General features: G+C 46.2%; 1 protein-coding gene across 2 annotated transcripts in view; it reads left to right on the plus strand.

The window, feature by feature from the left end:
• Positions 1-3,736: 3,736 nt before the first annotated feature.
• Spata13 (spermatogenesis associated 13) overlaps positions 3,737-23,129 on the plus strand; it is a 129,168-nt gene continuing 109,775 nt past the window's right edge. Inside the window, exon 1 of one of the 2 annotated variants that reach the window (XM_006252113.5) lies at positions 3,737-3,910. The gene's annotated coding sequence lies outside the window, so the exon portion shown is untranslated. The remainder of the gene's footprint in view (positions 3,911-23,129) is intronic. The other variant, NM_001191686.1, reaches the window with a different exon arrangement.

Genomic DNA, 23,129 nt, shown 5'->3' on the forward strand with positions numbered 1-23,129 from the left:
TCCTCCTCAATTATGAGTGAAATAATGACAGTGCCTTGAAGACCGTGTTGTGGCTTTTAGTAGACAGCCAATGTGAACTATGTAGTGTATTAAGCACTCAATATGTTCTAAAGCAAAGAGATCCTGATTTCAGAGAAGATATAATGGGGGCATTTTAGACTTGGTGAAAGGTGGGAGTTTCTATCCCCAGACATTCTCCAGCCCCAAATACCCATTTTCTGGGAGGGGGTTCTCTTCTGAGGTGTGTCCACTGGCAGGCTGTCCCTGCTTCTGGGGTTGGCCTAACACCCATGCACATACAGGCAGCACTAATGGGAATCAGTAGGTGATATAGTGAAGAAGGAGGAGGAGGAGGAGGAGAAGGGGAAGGGGAAGGGGAAAGGGAAGGAGAAGGAGAAGGAGAAGAGGGAGAAGGAGAAGGAGAAAAGGGAGAAGGAGAAGGAGAAGGAGAAGAAGATATAAAGCTAGGAGAGAGAGGTGTGGGAAGGGGGGAGTGGGAGAAGGGCGTTGAAGGTGAGTAAGATCAAGCCACATTGAACACATGTATGAAATTATCAGAGAATAAAAAACTGAAAGAGAAAGAAAGACTCAACATGGACCATGAATCTTGGATGAAGGGGGACTGAAGTACCCCAACGTCAGTGTGAAGGGAAACGTGGGAGAGACCTTTGGATGGTTCCCATCTGTGAGAAGTGCAGGTGGCAGGGCTGGTTGTGGACTGTGAGCGATGGGCACGCCGCCACATCAGCAGCGACAGCGGCCCGTAGAGACTCTGGGCAGGGTTTTGTTCTTTGACTTAGAACTCGTGTTTGTGGAACATATCTGTGGACTGATGGAAACGGAAGGAAGTTTTGCGATCCCTGGTCCTGGTCCGTTACTTAATAGATGGGCAAGAACTGGAGTCATGTGCTGATTACTAACATGATGGAGAAGGTGCCCAGCCTTTCTGTAACACGTTTAAAGCCCGAGTGAGGAGCTTTAGCCAAGGAGTTCATGCAACTCCCACAGAAACTCTGAACATGTGTCTTGCTTTATGGACCAAGAGCTCACACTGCCAAGTACCTGCATGTGGCAGCAAAGAGTGAGACACAGACTACAGTTTTAATTTTCTGATTAATGCAACTAGCAAAGTCTTGATGTCAGAGGTACACTGAAAAGGAAGCCTACCTTGGCAAAGTAAGAGGCTTGCCTGGGTCATCCAGAGTGTCAGGGAGGCAGAATGGCTTTCAGTCAAGTGCATAAATCCATGTATCTGAGAGCCAGGCAGAAAGCATTGCATATAAATAGTAATAGTGGTTTCTAAGCGGTCAAAGGTGATTGCTTGAAGCAGATTCTTTAAAAAAAAATCTGCTCCTCACATTTGTTCGAATTCTAAAGAAATAATAAAAATATTCTGACAGTGCTAAAATGGATTTCATACATGAGGGCTTCGTGTGGATTTTGTTAAGCTTGTGCAAGACAAATCAAATATGGAATATCTAATAGTATTAGCCTCTCATGCTGTCTCTAAAATGCAGTGGTGGTGCATGCCTTTAGTTCCAGGCAGAAGTAGGTGGATCTCTGATTTCAAGGACAGCCTGGTCTACAGAAAGAATTCCAAGACAGCTAGAGCTAGTCAGAGAAACCTTGTCTTGAAAAACAAAACTAATAGTAATTTTTTTTTGTGTGTACAGGGGTTGGCCTGCTTGTGTGTCTGTGTACAGCATGTGTCCCTAGTTGCTGTGGAAGCCGTAAGAAGGCATCAGAGCCCCTGGAATTGGAGTTACACATGTTTGTAAGCCTCCACAAATACATGTTGTGCTGGGACTCAAACTCAGGTCTCCCAGAAGAGGAGCCTGTGCCCTAAACTTCTGAGCCACTTCTCAAGCCCTGTAGTTTATATTTTATAATATTTTCTACTCTAAATACATGTTTGTCATCAAAATCTGCAGGGGGTGGATTTCAATAAGCATTAAAAGAATAAAGTAAAATCTTCCCATATTTTCACAACCCAAGGATACCATTTAATACTTTTGGTGTCTGTTTTTAACTAACACAGAATTTCTCATAGTATTTTAGGGTTACAGAATATGGAGTGGAAATCACAGAGTTCTGACACACCCGAGGTTTCTTGTCATTAGCATCGTACTTAACGTTCCTGCTCAAGAGCCAGTAGTGATCGACCATAAGGAAGCAACACACACAGCCAGCATAAGGGATTCACTTTGGCCATGGTTCTCCACAGATACATTATGGCATGGACTCCCCATTACAGAGTGGGGTTTTCAGTATTTAAAAGCATACACAAAATTAATTTAGGGATGGAGAGGTGGCTCAGCAGTTAAGCCCAGTTCTTACCCTTCCTAAAGACTGGAACATAGTTCCAGCACCCACAATGGGAGGCTCCCAATCGCCCGAAACTCCAGCTCCATGATATGTGATTCCTTCATTTGGCCTTCACAGACAGGCACACACAAATGGAGTACCCTCACTCAGACAGACACACATGTACATAGATTGAAGCAAAAAAAGAGTTGGGGTAGAAGTGAGGATGAATGTAATGAAAATGTGTTCTATAAAATTCTCAAATATATTATTGTATTAAAATAATCTAAAAGTTAATTTAAATTTTTATTGGTGTATTGGTGTGTGCTTTTACATGTTCTTTTGCCTAAAATGCTGATTGTTCTTCGGATAGAAAGTAGCTTATAAGGGGTTAGGGGGCTGATGCACAGGAAACTGGGAAAAGGAGTAACATTTGAAATGTAAATAAGAAATACCCAATTTAATAAAAATGGAAGGAAAAAAAAAGAAAGCTTATACTATTTAGAATAGTCATGCTGGCATATTGTTGCCATCCAAAGGAATCGTCTCAGCAAACCACAAGTTTTAAAAGAATTCTTGTTTTTGGAATTCCTCAGAAATAACCACAGCATATTTTGGGGAGGGTGTGTATGTCACAGACCCTGGAATTGAAGAGCTGCTTCCCATTTGCGGTCTCAGTGGAGCTAAGTTAGAAAAGTAGGAGTTCTTTGAGAGTTCATAGTTCAGGCTCTGGGAAAACAGAAGGTCAAAGCATCTTCAAGCTGAGTTTCCAGGGGCTTAAAAGCGAACCCGCACAGAGAATAGACCTGAGCCTGAGAGGGGAAGTGCCAACCAGAAGGAGGCAGGACGGTGGGCGTCAGGCGGTCGCCCAGGCAACAGCTCTCACCCCGGGTGGGGCAGCGGTAGGGAGCAAGAAAAAAAAAAAAAAAAAACCCAGTGTGTGGTGCCAGTGTGTAAGTGACAGCGATTATCCGCAGTGGGACTCGGAGGTGTGGGATAGAGTCTGGATCTTACCAGGGAGTAATCTTTTGCGAATATGAAACGAGAAAGAGGAATGGCTAGAGACGGTAGTAGGGCTGAAGGGGCGGAGGCTTGACTTGGAGTGAATGGCACGATGGCACAAGCTGGAGGTGGCGCGGGTGGAGGTGGTGAGGAGCGGGACACGAAGTGAGCTAGGTTGAGAGTGTCGTCTGAGGCCAAGGGCGTGGCCTGGCCAGGGGGCTTTAACTGCACGGTTGGGGCTTGGTCGTGGGAAAAAATCCCCTACCAGGGGTGAGCGTAGTCTAAAACCAGACGAGCTGGGGGCGTGGCCCTTGGAAGAGGAGGCTGGTCGAGCAAGGAGGGCTGCGAGGACCCCTGGAGCGGGTTCGGGGGCGTGGCTTCAGGGGAGCAGTGTGGAGGCGTGGCTTCGGGAGCGGTCTGGGGGCGTGGCCGTGGGAGGAGGCGTCTGAGCGCGGGAGGGCGGAATCAGCGCTGCTCTTTCTGTGGAGGCCACGGCGCGCAGAGCCTGGCGAGCTCGCGGCTCGAACCCTGCTGGAGCCGGCTGGGGAGCAGGACCTCTTGGATACGCTGGCTTTGGAGCTTCGGAAGTGCGGGAACCGCCGAGGTAAGGTTACCCAGGGAGGCGCTAGGCTCTGCGGGGCGCGGGCTCTCGAGTGGGTATAGCTGAGGAACTGAGCGCCAAGGACGGCCTCTGTGACCCGAGGGTGTCTTGCTGCCAGCTCCTGCTTGTGGCTCGTGGGACCGACCGGGGCTGCTCACCTGTTGCGCCACCGTGAGCGCTCCGCCTGCTAGCGGCTTCCCTGGGCTAGCTCGGCAGCGCCTCCCGGGGAGGGCGCGGTGTGCTGTTCTAGCTGGTGCCTTTCCCCGGGGACTTCAGGGATTACCCTGAAACTCTATCTACCCGCGCTCCCGGCTTGCTGGGCGGGCTGCGGGGTTGCGCCAGGACGACGGACAAAGGTTGGCCGCCACCGGCCCTTTGAATGCTTCCTTCCTCGGAGGGCGTGACCTGTGCATGGAGGGGATTGAGAGGTTGCATTTTAGTTGGAGCACTTAGATTAGAAGGCAAGTTTCTCCTCAGGTCCCTTCTGGAACGCAGCCTGAAAGACTTGGGGACTTTATCGTCCCTTGTATAGAGAGTGAGTTGGCAGAGTTGTTTTGGTTCCATTTCTGTTCAGGATATAGGGAATTGCTGTACTGGCCAATCTCGGGATGGGGCAGCTGCAGCAGGCGTCGGAGAGGAATTCAGATGGCTTGTGTTGGCGGACCACACTTCTTACTGCAAAGTTGCAAAGTAGGAACAAATTTCTTCTCCGAGTGAAAGAAAACAAAAAATCCCTACAGCAAACACAAGCGAGCCAAGCTACTATAGAGGCTGCCCAGCATGGGATCATGGCATTGATAAGTAGAATAGTAATTTGAATTTATTCACCGCTGGTTACCAAAGGCTTCCAAGAACCGTATCTCTCCCTCCCCCACTATTTTTTCCCCGGCCCCTTCCACCCCATTTCTGTTTCTAAAGTCTCCAGACCTTCCAGTTATTTGCTCATCTTTTTTGATCTCACTTTGAAAGCACAGAAATTAAACCCTGTTTGCTTTTTTCCCCCCTCACTCTTGTTTTCTTTTTTCACCTTTCCTAACAAATGCTTCTTTTCTCTTTCTGTCCTCCCCCCTTTCAAACTTCCTCATCACATTGTTCTCTTGGTGCGGGTTAATTATGCACCCCCACCGTGTGGGGCTGAACCTTGTTCTCTGCCCCTCCCCCATCCTCTGGAGCCTATGGGGAGGGAGGTTGCTTCCCATCCAGTGTTGTAATTATTTTTCACTCACCTCCTTGGCCCCCAATTTGCTGCCCCTCCCCCACCCGTTTAGTGAGCCTTTCCTTTATTTGTGACCTGTGTGTTACCGGGCACTCTTTTTCCGGCCTTTTTACCTGCTTCCTCCCCAGCCCCAGGCTGCCAGTACTTTGGTGGTTTTCCCAGATCACTTGGTCTCTGATCCCTCTTGGGGTCCTCCCTCCCCCCACAGGCCAAGAACATCCCTGGTTCAGTTTCCTCCTTTCCATTCAGCTCTGTGTTACCTCGGAATGTCATGAGGGCTACTGCATTTTCCCAGGAGCACACTGGCCTGGCTCTCAGGCCTCTCCATCTGCCACTGTGTCTGTCTGTTGAAGTAGAATTGGACATGCAGTCCTAGAATGATGTCATTATCAACATTAATGTGATGATCACACAGCATTTACTGAACACTGTGCCAAGCAGTAATAGTCACTTAAAATCTTCCTTCAATCTCTGTAAAGAAGGATCCACCACTTTCACAGATGAGGAAAGGGTTTGTTCAGAGAAGGTAAATCCTGCCACTGTCAATGTTTGTCATGACTGTGTCGCTCCACGTATTCTCATAGGGCCATGTGACTTCTTGACCTCAGACAGGCCTGGCGTTCAGCTTTGGAAATGAGATTGCTCTTTGACATGTTTTGTTTATTTTGCAGTGTGTGCCAGTTTAGGGCACAGAGTCTACCCTTGTAGGACAGTGTGCGTGGGGAAAAGTCAAATGGCTGACGTCCTTCAGAAACCCTGACTGTCTCTTCATCTCTGCCTGCAGCCTGCTTCCCTCTTCACCGGAGGACGCTGGGAAGAAAACATCCTAAAAAGTATATTGCTAGCTGGCCCCTGTGTCAGTTCAGTTTCACTTTAGTAGACTGGACCTTTGGGTCTCCGAGAGCCATGTGGCTTCATGAGTCTTCTAATTTCTATTTCATTATATAGTCTTAAACCTTGATCAGTTATTTCCTGGCTAGTCTTCACCTGTATGAGTGGAGGGCACGTTTACTGAAGGAGGTGGCTGGAGTTAGGGACTTTATCAGCTGGAAGGGACCTTAGAGTCCACAGGACAGGAAACATAGCCCAGAAATGAAATAGAAGTTTTGTAGAGCAGCCACTGAATCCCAGAGCTGACCTTACAACTTGGATCTTTGGACGCCTGGCCCTTCAGCTTGGTATGGAAAGCAACTTTATTTTCCTTCCTTTGAGCTAAATAGCAGTAGACCCGCACGTTCTGTGTAGAATCATCTGTGGCTTTTCCTTCCTTTTTCTGGATGAAGCCTTAAAGATTTAAGAAGGAAATGTTTGCCTTTGAGACCTGTGATGGCATAACTGGGGTAAAAACATCCCAGAAATATGTATAAGTTCAGGTGTTTTAGAAGAGTGGCTCTTTCCAGAGCAGCAAGGATCAACAGCCTTCTAGGGCGCATAGGAATTTCAACGTCAGTCTGCCTCTTCACTTTCCTGAGGGAATCGCATCGTTACAAAGTACAGAACATACGCTGAAACGTCCGTTCCGTGCAGAGGTGGCCATGGGCTTCCTGGGAGGAGGGAAAACATATCCTTGCGTGTCTTCTGTGTGCTGTGGTTCAGATGGTGGCACCTGGGTTTCACCGCTCTACAGTGGAGTCTGGAGGTTCAGGGAAGCTGCCATTCCCAGAGCCCTGCTGTCAGCAGTAAGACGGATTTGAATGCAAGACTGTCTGGCTTATTAGAGGCATTCGAGTTCTCCTGTGTATCTGTGACTGTAGCCTACAGTTTGTTGGGGCAAGTATGCCACCTCAGGAGTGCCTTCCACAGGGCAGATGGTTCTGCTTGCTGAACTGAGAGAAAGAATAGGACAGGGAAGCAGGGCCCGTGACCGTGAGGATCCAGAGGAATCTGCATCCTGTTTTGGCTCTGCTAGGGTATGATGCCTGATAGGCCTCCGAGGAGCCGTGGCCGTGTGGCAAATGCAGAGATTGGCAAATGCTTTTTCAATATAGTCCTGGCTATTTACTGTGGCGATTGAATATGTTGGTGGGCACAGGTAATAATGCTCATAATAAATGCCGCAGACACAAGACGGTCACCTGTTGACGAGCAGCTTAAAGAGCCTGGTTTCCTTGTCAGAAAACAGTCACACCTGGTTCAGGAGAAGCACCAGTTGATGCCTTTGTGGGACTCAAGGAGCTCAGACACTGCTGATTTTGGAGATCGCATGGTTGCCTCTTACGAGCTAGCTACAAGGTTGGTGAGCTTGCAGAGAACTCTGTATATCTACTTGGATAGAGAAGGGCTAGCCTCACCCTTTAGTCCCTGTGAATGGAGTGACAGAGCAGGGTTCCTGGTGTCCCTGGCAAAGAATCAGAAACTAGCTTGGCAAGGCCAGACTGGGGTTTGAAGTCTTGAGCGATCCTTACTGTAAGCAGCTTCTTTAAGACTGCTCTCTTCTTTCTCAGGTCTTCTTACTTAGCATTTCACACATCTGTGCCAGGTGCACATGGTACTGAACTAGGAAAGAGAGCCCTTGTCTACATCTGAAGCAGATACAAGGGGAGAGTGAGACCAGACCTACTGTGTGTCAGCACTAGATGGGAAGCCTGGGATAAAATGGGGCCAGTACTGCAACCCAAACCTTCTTAAAAAGTGCTGGAGTAAGCTGGATGGTGGTGCTACTACATGTCTTTAAACCCAGCACTTGAGAGGCAGAGGCAGGTGGATCTCTGTGAGTTGGTAGCCAGTCTGGTCTACAGAGCAAGTTCCAGTACAGCTGTCTCAGGGGGAGAAAGGTGTTGTACTTAGTGACTGAAATGGGTCTGTCTGCTGTGCTGGAGTCCTAACATTATAGTTCAGAGATCAGGCCCTGGTGCCCAGACCGCATGTGTGCTAAAGATAAACGGACCTTGCATCCTAGTTTACATGTGTGCTTTTAAACACATCTGAGTGTTTTCTGTGGCAGAAGAAAAATAACCTCTGCTTTAGAAATGTGCTTGGCTGCTACCCTTCAAGGGGATGGAGTGTCCCCTGTAATGTAAAAGCTTGGTTCTAGTAATCCATGAATGGCGCAGCAATGGTCCGAATCATTCAGACTTGTAGCTCCTGCTGTCTGTCACAGGCATGTGTAGTTGTATTGTCCATATTGGTGTGCAGGGACACATTTACCTAGCGTGTACTGGGTTTGTGTGCTAGCTGCTAACCAATCCGACAGTTTTCACGAAGAGGCTCACCATCTTGTGTAGCAGGAGAGGTGGGCGTGTGAAAAGTCAAACAGTGAAGAGACCGTGGGCGTGGTAGTTTCGGGCGCATGCGCAGCTCCCAGGAGTTCCTAGACCAGGGAAAGCCCTCCAGGAGATGGGGAAGCACAGTTGGCAAGGACTGGAGCTGATGGAATCTTCAGGGCAGCATAAGCAGAGACTAGAGAGGAGACAACCAGGACCCCACAGGCTGTCAGCATGCCATTGTTGTAACATGTGTGGGGACATGTTAGACAGTTCTCGGGCTGCCCCCCCACCTTGTGAGTAGACATTTAGGGGTGCAGGCTAGTACCCTGTCAGTATGTTTTTGTTCATCTTTTTCTTTTTTGTGACACTGGAGGTGGAACCCAGGGCCTCGTGCGTGCTAGGCAAGTGCTGGGTTTTCTGTATGATAACAAACCTCCTGGGTGTTGAGGTATCTGATAGCCATGGCTCTAGGATGCTGGAGTTTAGGACTTCCCAGGTAGTTAGTTTCCTTTTCCGTTGCAGTGAGAAAATGCACTTTTGGTGCTGTGGTTTCCCACACCTCACAGCTGACGTATTTCATTATGCTCTTTTCTTTCCTATGCACTTTGTAATGGAGCAAACCAGTGAGCTCACGTGAAAGAGAGAGCAGCAAACCAGACCCCTAATTTAAACACGACCACGTCTCCAGAGGTTAAACACCTTCAGCTCCGTCTGGTAGGGTTGCTGGAAGACTGTGACTCGGCATAAACCACTGGGTGTGAATCGTTGCACACTCCGCCTCCCCCTCGAGTGTCTTCTCTTGGAATTAGACCTGAATTTGTTACCAGTTTTTACCCAAGTCCGTTGGGAAATAGGACAATTTTGCTCTTTTTTCTTGGCCAGGAGTTGCTTGAGGATGAAAGTCTTGAGAGAAGACGAAGCAAGAAGCGGAGAGGGGCGTGTGGTACATGGTATCAGAGGGAAGGAGAATTTCTTACCATTTCACAGTCCTTGACCTCAGGGTTTGTCTCTGTTGCTGCCAGCTGTGTAATCTGTGAAGCTGTTAACCCCTCTGTGCCTCAGTTGTCATAGCTAAAAGCTGGAGACAGCAGCTGGCTTAGTGTCTGCTGCTATGACCAGTGTGTGTAGTTTATAAAGAAGGGAAGCGTCTCTCTTCTGGCACCCAGGAAGCTGAGCACAGATGTTTGGTATTTGGAGAGGCTTCTGTGGTAACCTCAGTGGGCAGAACTGATGAAAGGGGCTGAAGGTCCAGGGATTATATCTTCCTATGGCACATAATGGTAGTTGGAAGGGCTAGATGGCTCCCTGAAGCCCCCACCCTTTTGTAGAGGCCAGAGGTCTCTTGCTCAAGCAGTCTCAAAAATATATTTATGTGTGTGTGTGTGTGTGTGTGTGTGTGCGTGTGTGAGTGCGCAGTACAGTATAGCTATAATATGTAATACGTGTTAATTTATAATACATCATATATTAACATAATATATATTTTTTTTTCTTGAGAGGATCTCACTTAGCCTAGAGTTCACTTACTTGCCTAGACGGGAAGCCAGGATCATCTATTTTACCCTCCTCAGCTCTAGGATTACAGATGTGTTTTTTTTTTTTTTTTTACATGAGTGCTGTGAGTATGAACTCAGGTCATCATACCTGCCTGGCAGACACTAAGCCACCCCTTCAGCTTCCTCGAAGCTCCTTTTATAGGGATCTTAATCCAATTCATGACTTAACAATTCATTCTTCAAAGCCCTCACCTCTAACTGCCATCACTCTGGGGATTGCATTCCTATTTATTTATTTATTTATTTATTTATTTATTTATTTATTTATTTATCATTCAGGAAAAACCTCTATTAGGGCCTGGTGTTGCAATATGGGAAAAAGGTTTCCTGGATACACATTGATAACTCTCTCAGCTGAAGAGCTCACTGTGTTGGAACTACCTGTCATTAACAAATTGATTGCTGTCCTCTCCCACACCTGAAATTGTGATTAGTTTCAGATGAGACCTGGGCATTGGACTGTTACGAAGCATTCCCATATTCACAGTCACGTTTGGGGAGTGCTGCTGTCATAGGCTGAGCGTGAAGTAGATGGATTGGTGAGGGGTTTAGGAGTGTTGTTAGGCATTCTGGGAGTTTTGAAGATGCATCTGGGAATGCCCCAGTGGTCTGTGACAGGAGACTGCAGGGAGTGTGTTAGCACTGCAGTTCCGAATGGTCCTGTGTCCACATGGAATACACACAGTTTGCAGATCTGTGGTTCTCTGCTGTGTTCTGAGAACTGGGAAGTATGACAGGCACTGTGGCTCACCATGTCTACTCCTGCGAGCTTCCCCTGGGGGCACAATTTAGAAGATGCTGTTGTGCACTGGGAACCGGCCTGGTGTTGAAGAACGTTGGTTCCTTTAAAACTGATGGGAGAGTTCCAGTGCCTCTAGGTCTGCATCGTTCCAAACCAGTGTCCCTTTCCCCACACCCCGTCTGACTTGGTCTCTCTTTGGCATCAGGTCTGTTGTCTAAAATGAGAAGGGCATTATGTTACAAACTGCATGTTTCTAGTATATTTGAAAGAACGTATAAACTTTTCATTGTCTGTCCAGCTGTATGCATCCATTCCAGCTTTACTTTTACTCATTGGACAGCTGCTGCCAAACTAGCAGGGTTTTTTGTTTTTAAAGATTATTTTATGTGTTTGGGTGTTTTGCTTGCAGGTATATCTGTGTTCTACGTGTGTGAATGGTGCATACACATTGGGTGTTGGATCTACTAGAACTGAAGTTATAAATGGTTGTGAGCCATCATGTTAGATGTTGGGAACCAAACCTGGGTCCTCTGCAAGAGCAATAAATACTTTTAACAACTGAGCCATTTCTCTATCCCAGGGTTGTTTGTTTGTTTGTTTGTTTGTTTTTTAGGTAGTGAGTGTGGAAGCCAGGGTTCAGTCATACATTCTGTGCAAGTGTTCCACCTCTGAATTCCACATCAGCAAACCCCAGCCCCCACCCAGTCTGTCCGTCTCTCTCTCTCTCTTTAAGACAGGGTTTCTGTGTGTAGTCCTGGCAGTCCTGGAACTGCCCTCTGCAGACCAGGCTGACCTCGAACTCAGGGATCCTCCTACCTTTGCCTCTCCAGTGCTGGGATTAAAGGCATCCACCACCACTGTCTTGCTGCACACCAGTGATTTATTTAGGGGTGTGTGTGTGTGTGTGTGTACGTGTGTATGTATGTGTATATGTGTGCTCATCTCAAACATGTAAAGGCCAGAGGGCAACTTTCTGGAGTTGGTTCTCTCCTTCCACCGTGTGGGTTCCAGGGACCAAACTTGGGTCATCTGGCTTAACCTTTACCAGGTGAGCCATTTCCCTTTATTTAGGTTTAGGTTTGCAATGGCAGCATTCTCTATACTTGTCTTATATGGTAACACGATTATTCAACTTTTAATAATAGAACATCTGAAGGACATTTTTCATGTTGCCCTTGTGGGCTTTCTTTGAACCCTGCTGAGATTAATTAAATCAAATCCCATGCAACAATTATCCTAAAATATCCTGGCAAGTAGAAAAAAACATATCCTGACAAGTTATTAAAATGGAGTTGACCTAAGACACTAAGGTTTGAACAAGAGACCTACAGCGAGCATAGTGCCTCAGAAGAAGCCTGGGATGGACTGGCTGCTCCCAGCTTATTTTGGTGATGAATTAGCCCTGGCTATGTGGTGAGACTAATTATATAAGGGAGAAGTTTGTGAACTCATATCCTGTTCATGATTTGTTCTTTCTGTGGAAAAGTTAGAGGAGGGTGTTAATTTTGTTTTGCTGGGCAGTGCAGGGCTGCAAATACTGGGCGTTTACTGTTAGACTGACCTCACATATTTAAATGTGGATTGCAACTGGGAAGAATTGATTCACTGTATTTGTTCGGCTGCCCAATTGCTAAGTGAGAGGGAAACTTTTGTATAGCCAGCACACAGGCCACTCAGTAGGACGGTAAAGACTAGCTGCCATTGTGTGGGTTAGGCCTATCAGAGACCTAGCCCAGAGCTTGAATAGGGCTTAGAAAGCAGGCCTTCAAAGGAATGGCAGTTGCTTAAATGTTCGTGGATCCGTCTGAAATAACATCCTCACGGTGCTCATTTGAACAGTAGAGAATGTATTAATATTTAGTGAAGGTTTAGTTGCATTCAAAGTGAGTTTATATATTTCAATGAGAAAAATTAAATACCAATGCTTAAGAACCACAAGTAATGTAACATATGTCAGAAAGAATAAGCACAGTGCTCTCTCAAACGCTGTGCTGAAAGCTAGTCGGGAGCTTTCTATGCCTTTACTGCTTTTACTCTCCTGAAACAAATCTGAAATCCCCAGGGCCAGTGCCCAGCCCTTCTCACTGAAGGGCCTTCTTGTTTTACCAGGGTGAGCTGAACCTTGGTGTTTAGAGCCTCTCTCTGTGTCCCTGAACTGTCAGGAGTATGGGACAGGCTTCTTTCCCCTGTGATGTCTTGGTCCCAGGCTTGGACATGGTCTCTGTCCCAGGGAGGCACAGATGGGGACCATGATGGTACACCCATCTGGAAAGATGGGCTCTGCTGCTTCCAGAGGGCTCAGAAGTGAGCTTCCAGCCACATCAGCTCCCTGCACATGGTCTCATGTTCCCAGCCATGCTGTCATTTTAGCAGTGGAATTCTGAGTTAGCACCATGGAAGCTTCTTTAGAACATTCATCTAGTGGGTAGGTGTGATAAGAATATGAGAGAAAATGAGTATTCTGTCCTCAGATAGTATCATTGTTTTCCAAGTGTCAAGAGTGTACTTACACAAAGCTAGGTGGCTGGGGTCACAGGTGATAGAACTTTATGAAATCCCCATCATATATGTGGTATATGTGGTCCATTGTTGGTTCCCATGTCCGTACATGAAAGATGATGTATCAGCCAGGAGTTTTATCATCTGTTACTGCTCTGTGGATTGCAACATTTCTCTTGAGCTTGATCTGACCTTGTGATGTTTTATTCATCATGGCCCTGGGAGATGGCAGGCCATGCTATAATATAGTATATACCATGCAACCTAGTTTCTTTGCCATGGTACTCTGTCATCTCATAGCAACACAACGGCCCACTGACAAGTGTTGTGTGTCAACTTCCCAGAGAGACTTGAACAAATGCCTATTTACCCTCCCCAAATAGAGGACCAACGTATGGATACCACACGTTTTATTGGGGATGCTTATAGGAGCAGAAATGACTCAAAGATAGCTGTGTCACCACAGCCCGCCCCAACATGGGTGACAGCTCAAAAGGCTAGGCACCTGGGACATACTGCAAAACCTGTAAGCAGATTAATGAGATGAAGAGTGTTCTTTCTAGGTGGCTCAGTTGATCTGAGTCTTTTTCCAAATAGCTCAGCTGGTCTTTTCTTTTTTCTTTTCTTTTTTTTTTTTTTTGGTTCTTTTTTTCGGAGCTGGGGACCGAACCCAGGGCCTTGCGCTTCCTAGGTATGCGCTCTACCACTGAGCTAAATCCCCAGCCCCGCAGCTGGTCTTTTCAAGAGTATTTAGCTGTTCTCTATTTCTTCCAGTTGACTGAGCTTGCCTGAGAGTCACTGTCAGGAGTCCTTACTACTTGCATATTCTTGATGAGGGAGGAGCCTAGTGAAGCTGATCAGTTTCAGGAACTTCCTGAACCTATTTTTGTGTTGTTTACTTTCTGTCTTAAGGCACTTTCCCTCAGAGTATTTTAGCTCCCCCTGGAACATCTTATTGTCAGACAACTCTTATAAAGGAAAACATTTCATTGGTGCTAACTTATAGTTCAGAGGTTTAGTCCATTGTCATCTTGGTGGGAAGCATAGTGGCAAGCAGACAGACATGGTGCTGGAGAAGGAGCTGAGACTTAGAAGTATTGGCAGGCTGCAGGATAGAGAGACACTGAACCTAGTTTGATCATTTGAAACATCAAAGCCTCACCCTAGAGATATACTTCCTCCATCAAGGCCACACCCACTCCAATAAGGCCACTTATTTAAATGGTGCCTCTTCCTATGAGTCTATAGAGGTCATTTTCTTTTTTTTTTTTTCTTTTTTCTTTTTTTTTTTTTCGGAGCTGGGGACCGAACCCAGGGCCTTGCGCGTGCAAGGCAAGCGTTCTACCACTGAGCTAAAACCCCAACCCCCCTATAGAGGCCATTTTTATTCAAACCACTGTACACTTCTAAAGTTTCCCTCTAAGGTGGACGCTTTCAACCTGGAAAGAAGCTGATACAAAGCAGGCATCCTAACGACACCTGACTATCTCACACAGCCGTTCCTCCTAAGCAGCACAACCACAGCAGCAATGGTGTCCATCTGAAAGCAACTCCTTCTCCAGGGACCCTGCAGGATATCCTAGGCATCCACCCGAAGTCCCTTCAGTCCCAGGGCACCATGCAACTGTGCTGCCCTGAGTCTCAGCATATCAGAGGACATGTTCCCATGATCTAATCTTAGCTGTAACTCGAATGATAAATAGTTCACCATATCTTACTCAATCCCTGTTGCTGAGTGGGGAAAGGAGGAAGTCATTCTAGACTTTTCCTTTTCAGGGAAGCTGGGTTAGGAAGTGAGAGTGTGGGTGACACCAGGCATTATAGGCGACTCTCCTGCTTGGCTGCTTTGCCTACAGAGAGTCTGTGGTGCTTATTGTTGGCTCAGTATGCAGAAGAATGTGCAGCGTTTGGAGCCCGCTAGGCATCTTCTCACAGAAGTGATCTTGGAGGAGGAAGAACTCTTTCTAATCCTTGTTTGTAATCTGACCTCTTCATACAAAGTGCTTACCCTCAATGGGCTCTGACCTAGAAGCCTTCTGGTAAAACACAGAGGCAGAGTAGTCTAACATTACAAGGTCGTGTCTTTAATTTACCACATTGCAATACTCAAATCCTAGCAGGTGGATGGGTCAAACCTTTTATGTTCCTGGCTTTCTGTGACTGTAACAAAAGCCTGAGATAAACAAGTTGTGAGGAGGAAAAGTTTATTTGAGGTCTTCAGAAGTTGGTCTAGGCATCATGGTGGGGACCATGTGGCATCGTGGTGGTGGGCATGTGTGTAAGGGGTGCCTCATTGTTGGCACAGAACATAACCAGACACCAAATTCTCTGCACAAAGGAGACTTTATTACCCTGAAGGGACAAACAGGAGGGGGGCAGCCGCTCCTACAAAGGCAGGTGTCTCTGCAGAACTGGTTTTTAAAGGGAAAGGGGAAAGGAATTCTGTGCTTGGATGAGTTGATAAGTCCTCATTGGACAGGTTTGCTAGTGTTGCCAAATGAATTTTGATTGCCGGTCCTTGATATTAAGTCTCAGGAATGAGTCAGTGGCCAAATAAGGGAATAGACCTTGGGGGCTAGCTTTAGGAATGTAGTCTAATGGGAGAGGAAGGGGAAAGGGCAAGCCTGCTGGCATCATGTTTGCCATGCTTGGGCCTGTGAGAGTCGTTCAGTGTGACTGCAGAGACGCTTAGTTCATGGCGGCCAGGAAGGGGTTGGGGCTGGGTTTCCAGTGTTTAACTTCCTCTCACTAAGTTCTACTTCTTACACCCAATGGTTCCATGGGCAGAGGACTGAGCAGGGTGGGCATTTGAGAAACATCCCAGAGCCAAACCACTACACCTTATCCTCTGCACGTCTGACTTGGAAGCTGGGGTTCTTCCCTTTCCAGTTCTGCTTGAGGACTTTTTCATGCCTTCCTGGGGTTTCTTTTTAAGCCTGCTGAGATTAATTAAGTGAAACCCCATGTAATAGGTATTCAGAAGCAGAGGGGCTTATTACATTTCTGGATTATTAAATGCTGAACCACTGAATTGAATGACTCAAGAAGATTATTACAGTTTTTGTGGTTGTTTCGGGTAGACACTGCTGCTGGCCTCAGTTTCCCTTCTTTTCTGGATGGAGGGGCTCTCCAGGAAGGAGACGCTTCTAACCATCAGGACGGCTCTGTTTTTGGCTTTCTTGGAAAGTATGTAGAAGCCACATCTTCCCCTCCACGCAGGGCATCTTTGTCCCTGGGTTGGGGTTTTTGAGCTTGCCAATGGGATGCTCCTCTGAGATGACGATAGTAGTAATCTGTGCAGATCAGTCTGGGATAAAAGATTATTGTGAACTGAGACCGAGTCAGCTGGAGCACTCTTGGGTCCAACTACTCTGAACCAGGACAGCTACCCTTTCTGGATATCCCTCCAAGCTACTCCCTGGACACAATTAGTAACTTTTTTTTCTCTCAAGACAGTGTCTCTGTGTAGCCCTGGCTATCTTGAAACTCTGTAAACCAGGCTGGCCTCTAACTCAGGATCCAGCTGTCTCTGCCTGGAAAGTGCTGGGATTAAAGATGTGCATTACTGCATCCTGCTTACATCTAAGTTAATTTTGATAGAAAATTCAAAAGGAAACAAATGTCTAGAATACATGTTGGTTTTCTGCCCTGGGATGCACCGTGTGAGGAAGACTGGGCCTAGTGAGCCCTGGTTACACGTGGACCCCTGTCCTTCTCCAAGACACACCTTTCTCATGGAGTTGGGGCTGAGAAGACACTTCCCTTTTGGGAAGGGGAGGAGGGCTTTGCCTCAGCAGGGACAAGTTCAGAAGCTATCACTAACCAGATCTGCATGGTCTTCCCAAGGATATAGCTCTGTGTCTGAAGCCCTGGAAAGCATTGCCCATGGGCTATGTTCTGGCCTCAGCACCCACAGTTCTGCAGAAGAGGTGAGGTAGTGACCCTCAGCTTAGAGCCCACAGGGCATCTCTGATTGATCCTGCTGCTTCTGTGTGGAGGGCGGAGCTGAAGAGGCAAGTCTGTCAAGACGACAGGATGCCCATGAATTTGTCTCAGCGATGGCTTTCAAGCTTACTCTCTGGACTTTTTCTTCCTATGGTTTCAAGTACTCAGAGTCAGCTGCAGCCTGAAAATAAGTGGGAGAAAGTTCTACATAAATAACATACATTTTAAATAACTTTTCCTTAAGTGTATTGTATTGGTTGTTGCGAGTCTTACTGTGTGCCCAGTGCATAAAGTGAACTTTATCATAGTGTGCGTACATGTGAAACTACAGTACATATAGTCCTCTACATGCAGTGTCTGTAGCATCATGATTCCTTTGGGACTCACAGAACATGGTTCCCATGGATAGTGAGGGGAACTCTGTAGTAGCCACACCTTGCTTCTCCCCTGCAGCCATGTAGGTGACATAGGATATTACAGGTATCTGGGAATGGTTTCAAAGGAAGAGGTATGGGGGGCCAGTCACTCAGGGCTCGGTGGCTCCAGTTTGATGGTGGAATGTATACTTACACTGATCCCCGGTTTGCCTACTGAATCTGCATATGCCTTTTACGAGATCAGAATATTAAAAATAACAGCAACAACCAGGTCTTTGGCTTTGGGTGTGTTGGTACATTTGTTATTTGTTATCCAAGCTCTCAGGAGGCTGAGGCAGGAGACCCCATATTCCAGGCTGGTCTAAGCTATTATAATGAGACCTCTACTAAGAACAAAGGAAGGGAAAAGAAAAGAAGGAAAGGCGGAAGGAGGGAGGGGTGATGGAGTCTCACATTGCATCTCTGGCTACCCTAGAACTTACTGTGTAGACCAGGCTGGCCTTGAAATGACAGAGATCCATCTGCCTCTGCCTCTGCCTCCGGAGTTCTGCAATTGAAGGCATGGCCACTGTGCGTGATCTGTTTTTGTTCTGACACTGCATCCTGAGAACTACCTGCATGAGTTAAGCTGAGCTTCAGTACAACAAACAGGTCTAGAGTCCTTCCGGGGATCACTTCATGTCGTTTATTTAACTTCTTTCACCAGGTATGGCTTTGGACGGGCTGCTTAGACCACATCTGTTACTTGTAACATAACACGGGCAGGAAGTAGGAAAATATGGTAAATTATGGTATCGCTCTTCTCATGATATCATAGTTTTCCTTTAATGTCTACCTCTCATATCACACACACACAAACACAGATACTCATGTGTGCATGTATACACACACACAGCACACCTGCAAACACATACATACATACACACACACACACACACACACACACACACACACACACACACGTACATGCATACATAAGCAAATAAGACTGTTATTTTCTCAGAAAACTAGGTCTCTTGTTAATAGGGCCGAGCAGGTTCAAGGACAGGTTAAGCACACTGCATCCTGGCATGAGGCCTAAAATGACCCTAGCCTTGGGGTAATTGATTGAATCTACTTTGTTTTCTGTAAAAATGAGACCTGGTATTCTTGAAAGAAGGTCTACTTTTTCAAATAATAATAATAACACAGCTGTGGGCTGATTGGCTATTATCGATATCTAGCTGTAGACCCATACTGTGCTGTCGTTGGCTAAATTCTTCTTCTCTTCCCTGCTTGTGAGTGGACGCCTGGCTTATCCATGTAAGAAGTCATAATTCTGATTTGTCCTTGGTTAGCTTTCTAACTCAAGTTCAAGGTCACACTGTTTTGCTCCATTATTCCTTGAAGCGCAGTGGATGTGAACAGCAGTGTTCTGGATTCATCATTGCCTTTTATTATTAATAATTGGAGCTAGATACGATGGTCACTCAGCACTGAGTGAGTCTGAGGCAGGAAGATTTATCCTTCAAGGACAGCCTGGGCTACTTAGTGAGGGCTTGTCAAAATAAGAGCCCCCCTCCCCTTAATATGTGGATGAAAAGTATATTCTTTCATGAGTGCAGGCGGATGTTAGTCTGGCCAACATGATGTGCCTTAGGTAAATCAGAGAAGGACTCTCTTTTGTCCTTCTTTGTTCTGTCAGTAGAATGTGTCTTGTTGGGGGTGTGACCTCTCTTGTATTGCTGCCTCGTGTCGTGTGAGTCCGTGAGTGCTTCAGACTGAGAGTCGTGACGTTTCCATCTTTGCATCCCTGGTTTAGATGGCCACACCTCTTGGGGCCATGCTGCACAGAGGAATTACGAGTTTGCGTCGACACTATTTGCGGCATCAGGTCTCCACTAAAGTTCTTGGTAGACATGGGTGGAGTGGGCTGCTGTATGGTAGCCACCTCCTGCTTCTCTCCCTGAGTGCCTTACAAAATGACATGGGGGCATTATAAGAGTTTCAAAGAAAGCAGCATAGACAGCCAGAAACTCTAGTATGTCTACAAGGCAGTATGGTCTAGCATTTCAAGAAAATGCAGATTTTTTTTGGAGGGAGGGAGGCAGAGAGACTGTATGTTTGTGTGTGCTAAGACACATGTATGTGTGGTACATGTGTGTGCTTGTGCATGAGGAGGTCAGAGGTCAACCTAATCTGTCGTTCATTAGGAGCCATCTACATTCTTTAGAAATTTATTTTATTTCTTATTATGTGTATGCATGCATTATGTGTGCATGGGCACGCACTTGTCATGGTGCTCAAATTGAGGTCAGAGGTCAACTTACAGTAGTTGATCTCCTACCATGTGGGTCCTGGAGACCAGACTCAGGTTGCTAGGCTTAGTAGCAATGCTTTTACCTTACTTCATTGGCTCCACCATCTACCTTTCTAGATTTACGGTAGGGTCTCTTACTGGCCTGAAACCCTCTAAGTGGGCTGGGCTGGCTGGCCAAAGGGCTCCCTGTCCCTACCTCATCAGCAGTGAGTTCAAAGCGTGTGCCACCACGGCTGAGGTATGTGTGTGGTGGGATGGGTGTCTGGAACTCCATCTTGGGCTATCATGCTTGCATGGTAAGAACTTTACTTTCATGTTTTTAAGTGAAATTTCTGTGTTAGACATAGGAAATAAATTCTGTGTTTTAAAATTCCCTCAGTGGACCAGATAGCTTGGTTGCTATCTCAGTCTGTCACCCGGAATGCTGTAATCAGGGTGGCCTGGGCAGAAGTGTATTTGTCACAGGAGGCTATAAGGTCAAAATCTAGACATGGCAGATATGATGTCTGATAAATACTGTTTCGTGATTCACAGAAATTCTCACATGACAGAGGGACCAAGGGATTTCTTTGATATATATGACTTCTTTTTGCCTTCTTCACTAAAGAGAGGTGTTTGGGCTCGGGCTCTGGCTCTCTCTCTCTCTCTCTCTCTCTCTCTCTCTCTCTCTCTCTCTCTCTCTCTCTCTCTCTCTCTCTCTCGGAGTGTTTTTACCTGCCTATGTATGTGCACTGTGTACAGGTGAAAGTCAGAAGGCACAGATGTCCTGGAGCTTCAGTAATGATGGCTGTAGGTTACCATGTGTGCTGAGAACAGGACTCAGGACCTCAGGGAGAGCAGCTGGTTCTCCTAATCACTGACCCCCGTGTCTCTCTGTAGCCCTGAGGCAGGGTCTCTTACTGAACCTGGAACTTAACATTCGTTGGTTCTGCTGGCTCACCTTCAAGTTCCTTCTGTCTCTGTCCCCCATTACAAACAGTGGGGTTACAGGTGTGAGTGGGCACCTGGCTTTTGTGGGGTAGTTTGAACCCAGTTCCTCATGCTTTCACAGCAAGCATTTTACCCTCCGAACTATCTCCCCTATCCCGTCTAAAACTCTATGCTGCAGAAACCCCTCCCATGAGTAACAGTCCCACACTTGCCCCTTCCCTCACTTCTGACAGCCATCATTACCCTGCTGTCTCTGCAGGAAGCACTGCCTCACTAGTTTTGAGACGCACTCCCTTGATGTGTAGTGATGCTGTATCTTTATATGTGCATGTTGGTGATTTGTGTCTGTTCCATACGTGTCCGTTCAAGGCTTTTGCCACTGGGTAACATTTTGCTGTTGAGCTATGTTCCTTATTCTTGATTTTAGACTCTCACTAACCAATAGTGTGCAACCATCTCTTCCCATTCTACGGATTTTCTTTTTCCTTAGTGCTCGGTGTCGCCTGCCGCAAAGTTTCTAATTTCAGTGTCTCCAGTTGTGCCTTTTTAAAAAATCGTCTTAACTATGTTCTTATGCCAGTGCTACCGTCTTGGCTTCTGTAGCTTTATGGTAAGCATTGAAATTGTGAACTGAAAAATATCCTTTTCAAAAACATTTAGGCTCTTCTAGGTCTGTTAAATTTGGATATGAATTATGGGGTGAGCCTTCGAATTTGTGAAGTGTAATTAGCTGGGGTTTTGGTGCTCTTACATCGAACCTTAGGTTAATTTGAGACACGTTTCCATTCTGACTGTGGTGAATCCATGTATTGAAGCCTCTAATTTCAACGTTGTTTTATAGTGTTTGAGTGTAAGTTGTGCATTTCCTTTGTTAAAGTGTTCCTGGGTTGTTTATTCTTTCTGGTGCTATTGTAAATGGATTTCTTTCCTCCAGCTCCTGTGGGAATGGTTTATTGCTGTAATGTAGAAACGGGGCTCACTCTTTCCATTCATCTTACGTAGCAGGCTTATGGTTTCTCAGTGCTGTCCTTAATGTATTTTCTGTGTGAGATTATGACACATGGAAGGAGAGGTGGTTTTACTTCTTTTCCTGTCTGATCACCTTTATCTCCACTTTCTTTCTGAGCTGAGCTGGGCAAAAGAACGTGGATTAGAAATGGTGGCTGAGACACCCTACCTACCCTTGTCCTGGGGGAGTGTGCATGTTTAGGGACTGATTTCGTCAGCTTGAGTACTTTTCCCGGCTGCTCCTTTGTTTATTGGGCGTTTCTGTCATGGGTAGGAGTTTAATTTTTAAAGTGAAATGATCGTATAGCCTCTTTCATTAATGGTGATAGTATGTCCCATGAAGGGTTCTTTTCCTTCACATACATTTAGGTTTTTAAAAATAGTATCTTTGTTAATTTGTGCAGTGTATTTTGATCACATTCACTACCCTCTTCCAATGTAAGGGATTTTAAAATATATTCAAGACACCTTTATTTCATGAATCCCGTCTGTCGTCGATTTGGCTGGCTAGTGTTTTTATGACTTCGGTTTCTAAAGCCATGAGAATGGTTGGCCTGTGGTTCTCAGGGTTGGCTTTTTGAGACATGTTCTCACTATTGGAGGTGTCACCAGGCTGAACTTGAACTTGAGACCTTCCTGTTTTAGCTTCCTGAACACTGGAACCCAGGTGTGGACCACCATGCCTAGCGGCTGTGTTCTGCTTTTACAGTATCTGTTTCTGGTTTTGTTGTCAGGGTATTCATACAAATATGTATATACCCGTAGGTGCCTGTGGTTTTTGCATGTGCAGACGTCCATGACTTGTGTACATGTATATGCATACCGTGACTGTTATTTTCAAATGTGCCTAAGTGTAGTGGAGAGTGGGACAGGAGACAGTGTCCTGGGATCTAACCCTGGATGTTTGGACATGAGCTGAGTGCTCTGTTCTGAGGCTTGCCTTTTGTCCCTTTCTCCCGTATAATATAGAATTAATTTAAGCCTGGGAAGAAAAGTACAGATTATCTGGTACAATATCTTATACTAGTAGACACTTTGTAAACAATGACTTACAGGGATATCTTCAACTCCTTATCAGTGTATTAATATTAGCCATATCCTGATTTCTGTTTATTATCTACCATGTTCTGGTATTAATTTGAACTAACAGGTGATTGTTTCAGTGAAGTCTTAGGTTTTGTTTATGGTTGAGTAGCTGAAATGTCCCCTTATTCATTTTTTAGCATCCTTCTTCCTCCCCTTAATTCTACGGGGGTATCTTTGGGAAGTGTTGTCAAACCACCATTTTTCCTTAGCCATAGGAGCTAAGAGTCTGAAAAGGTTCTCAGGAGCTGCAGGGTGCGAAAGTTCTCACGCTCACTGCTAGACACCACCTGCCCCCCTCCTCATCTGTCTCCTGGAGATAAGTCCATGCCTCTTAGCATCCTTCTGAGAACTCAGAGAG

This window comes from Rattus norvegicus, chromosome 15 (genome assembly GCF_036323735.1).
Source record: "Rattus norvegicus strain BN/NHsdMcwi chromosome 15, GRCr8, whole genome shotgun sequence".
Classification (NCBI taxonomy): domain Eukaryota; kingdom Metazoa; phylum Chordata; class Mammalia; order Rodentia; family Muridae; genus Rattus; species Rattus norvegicus.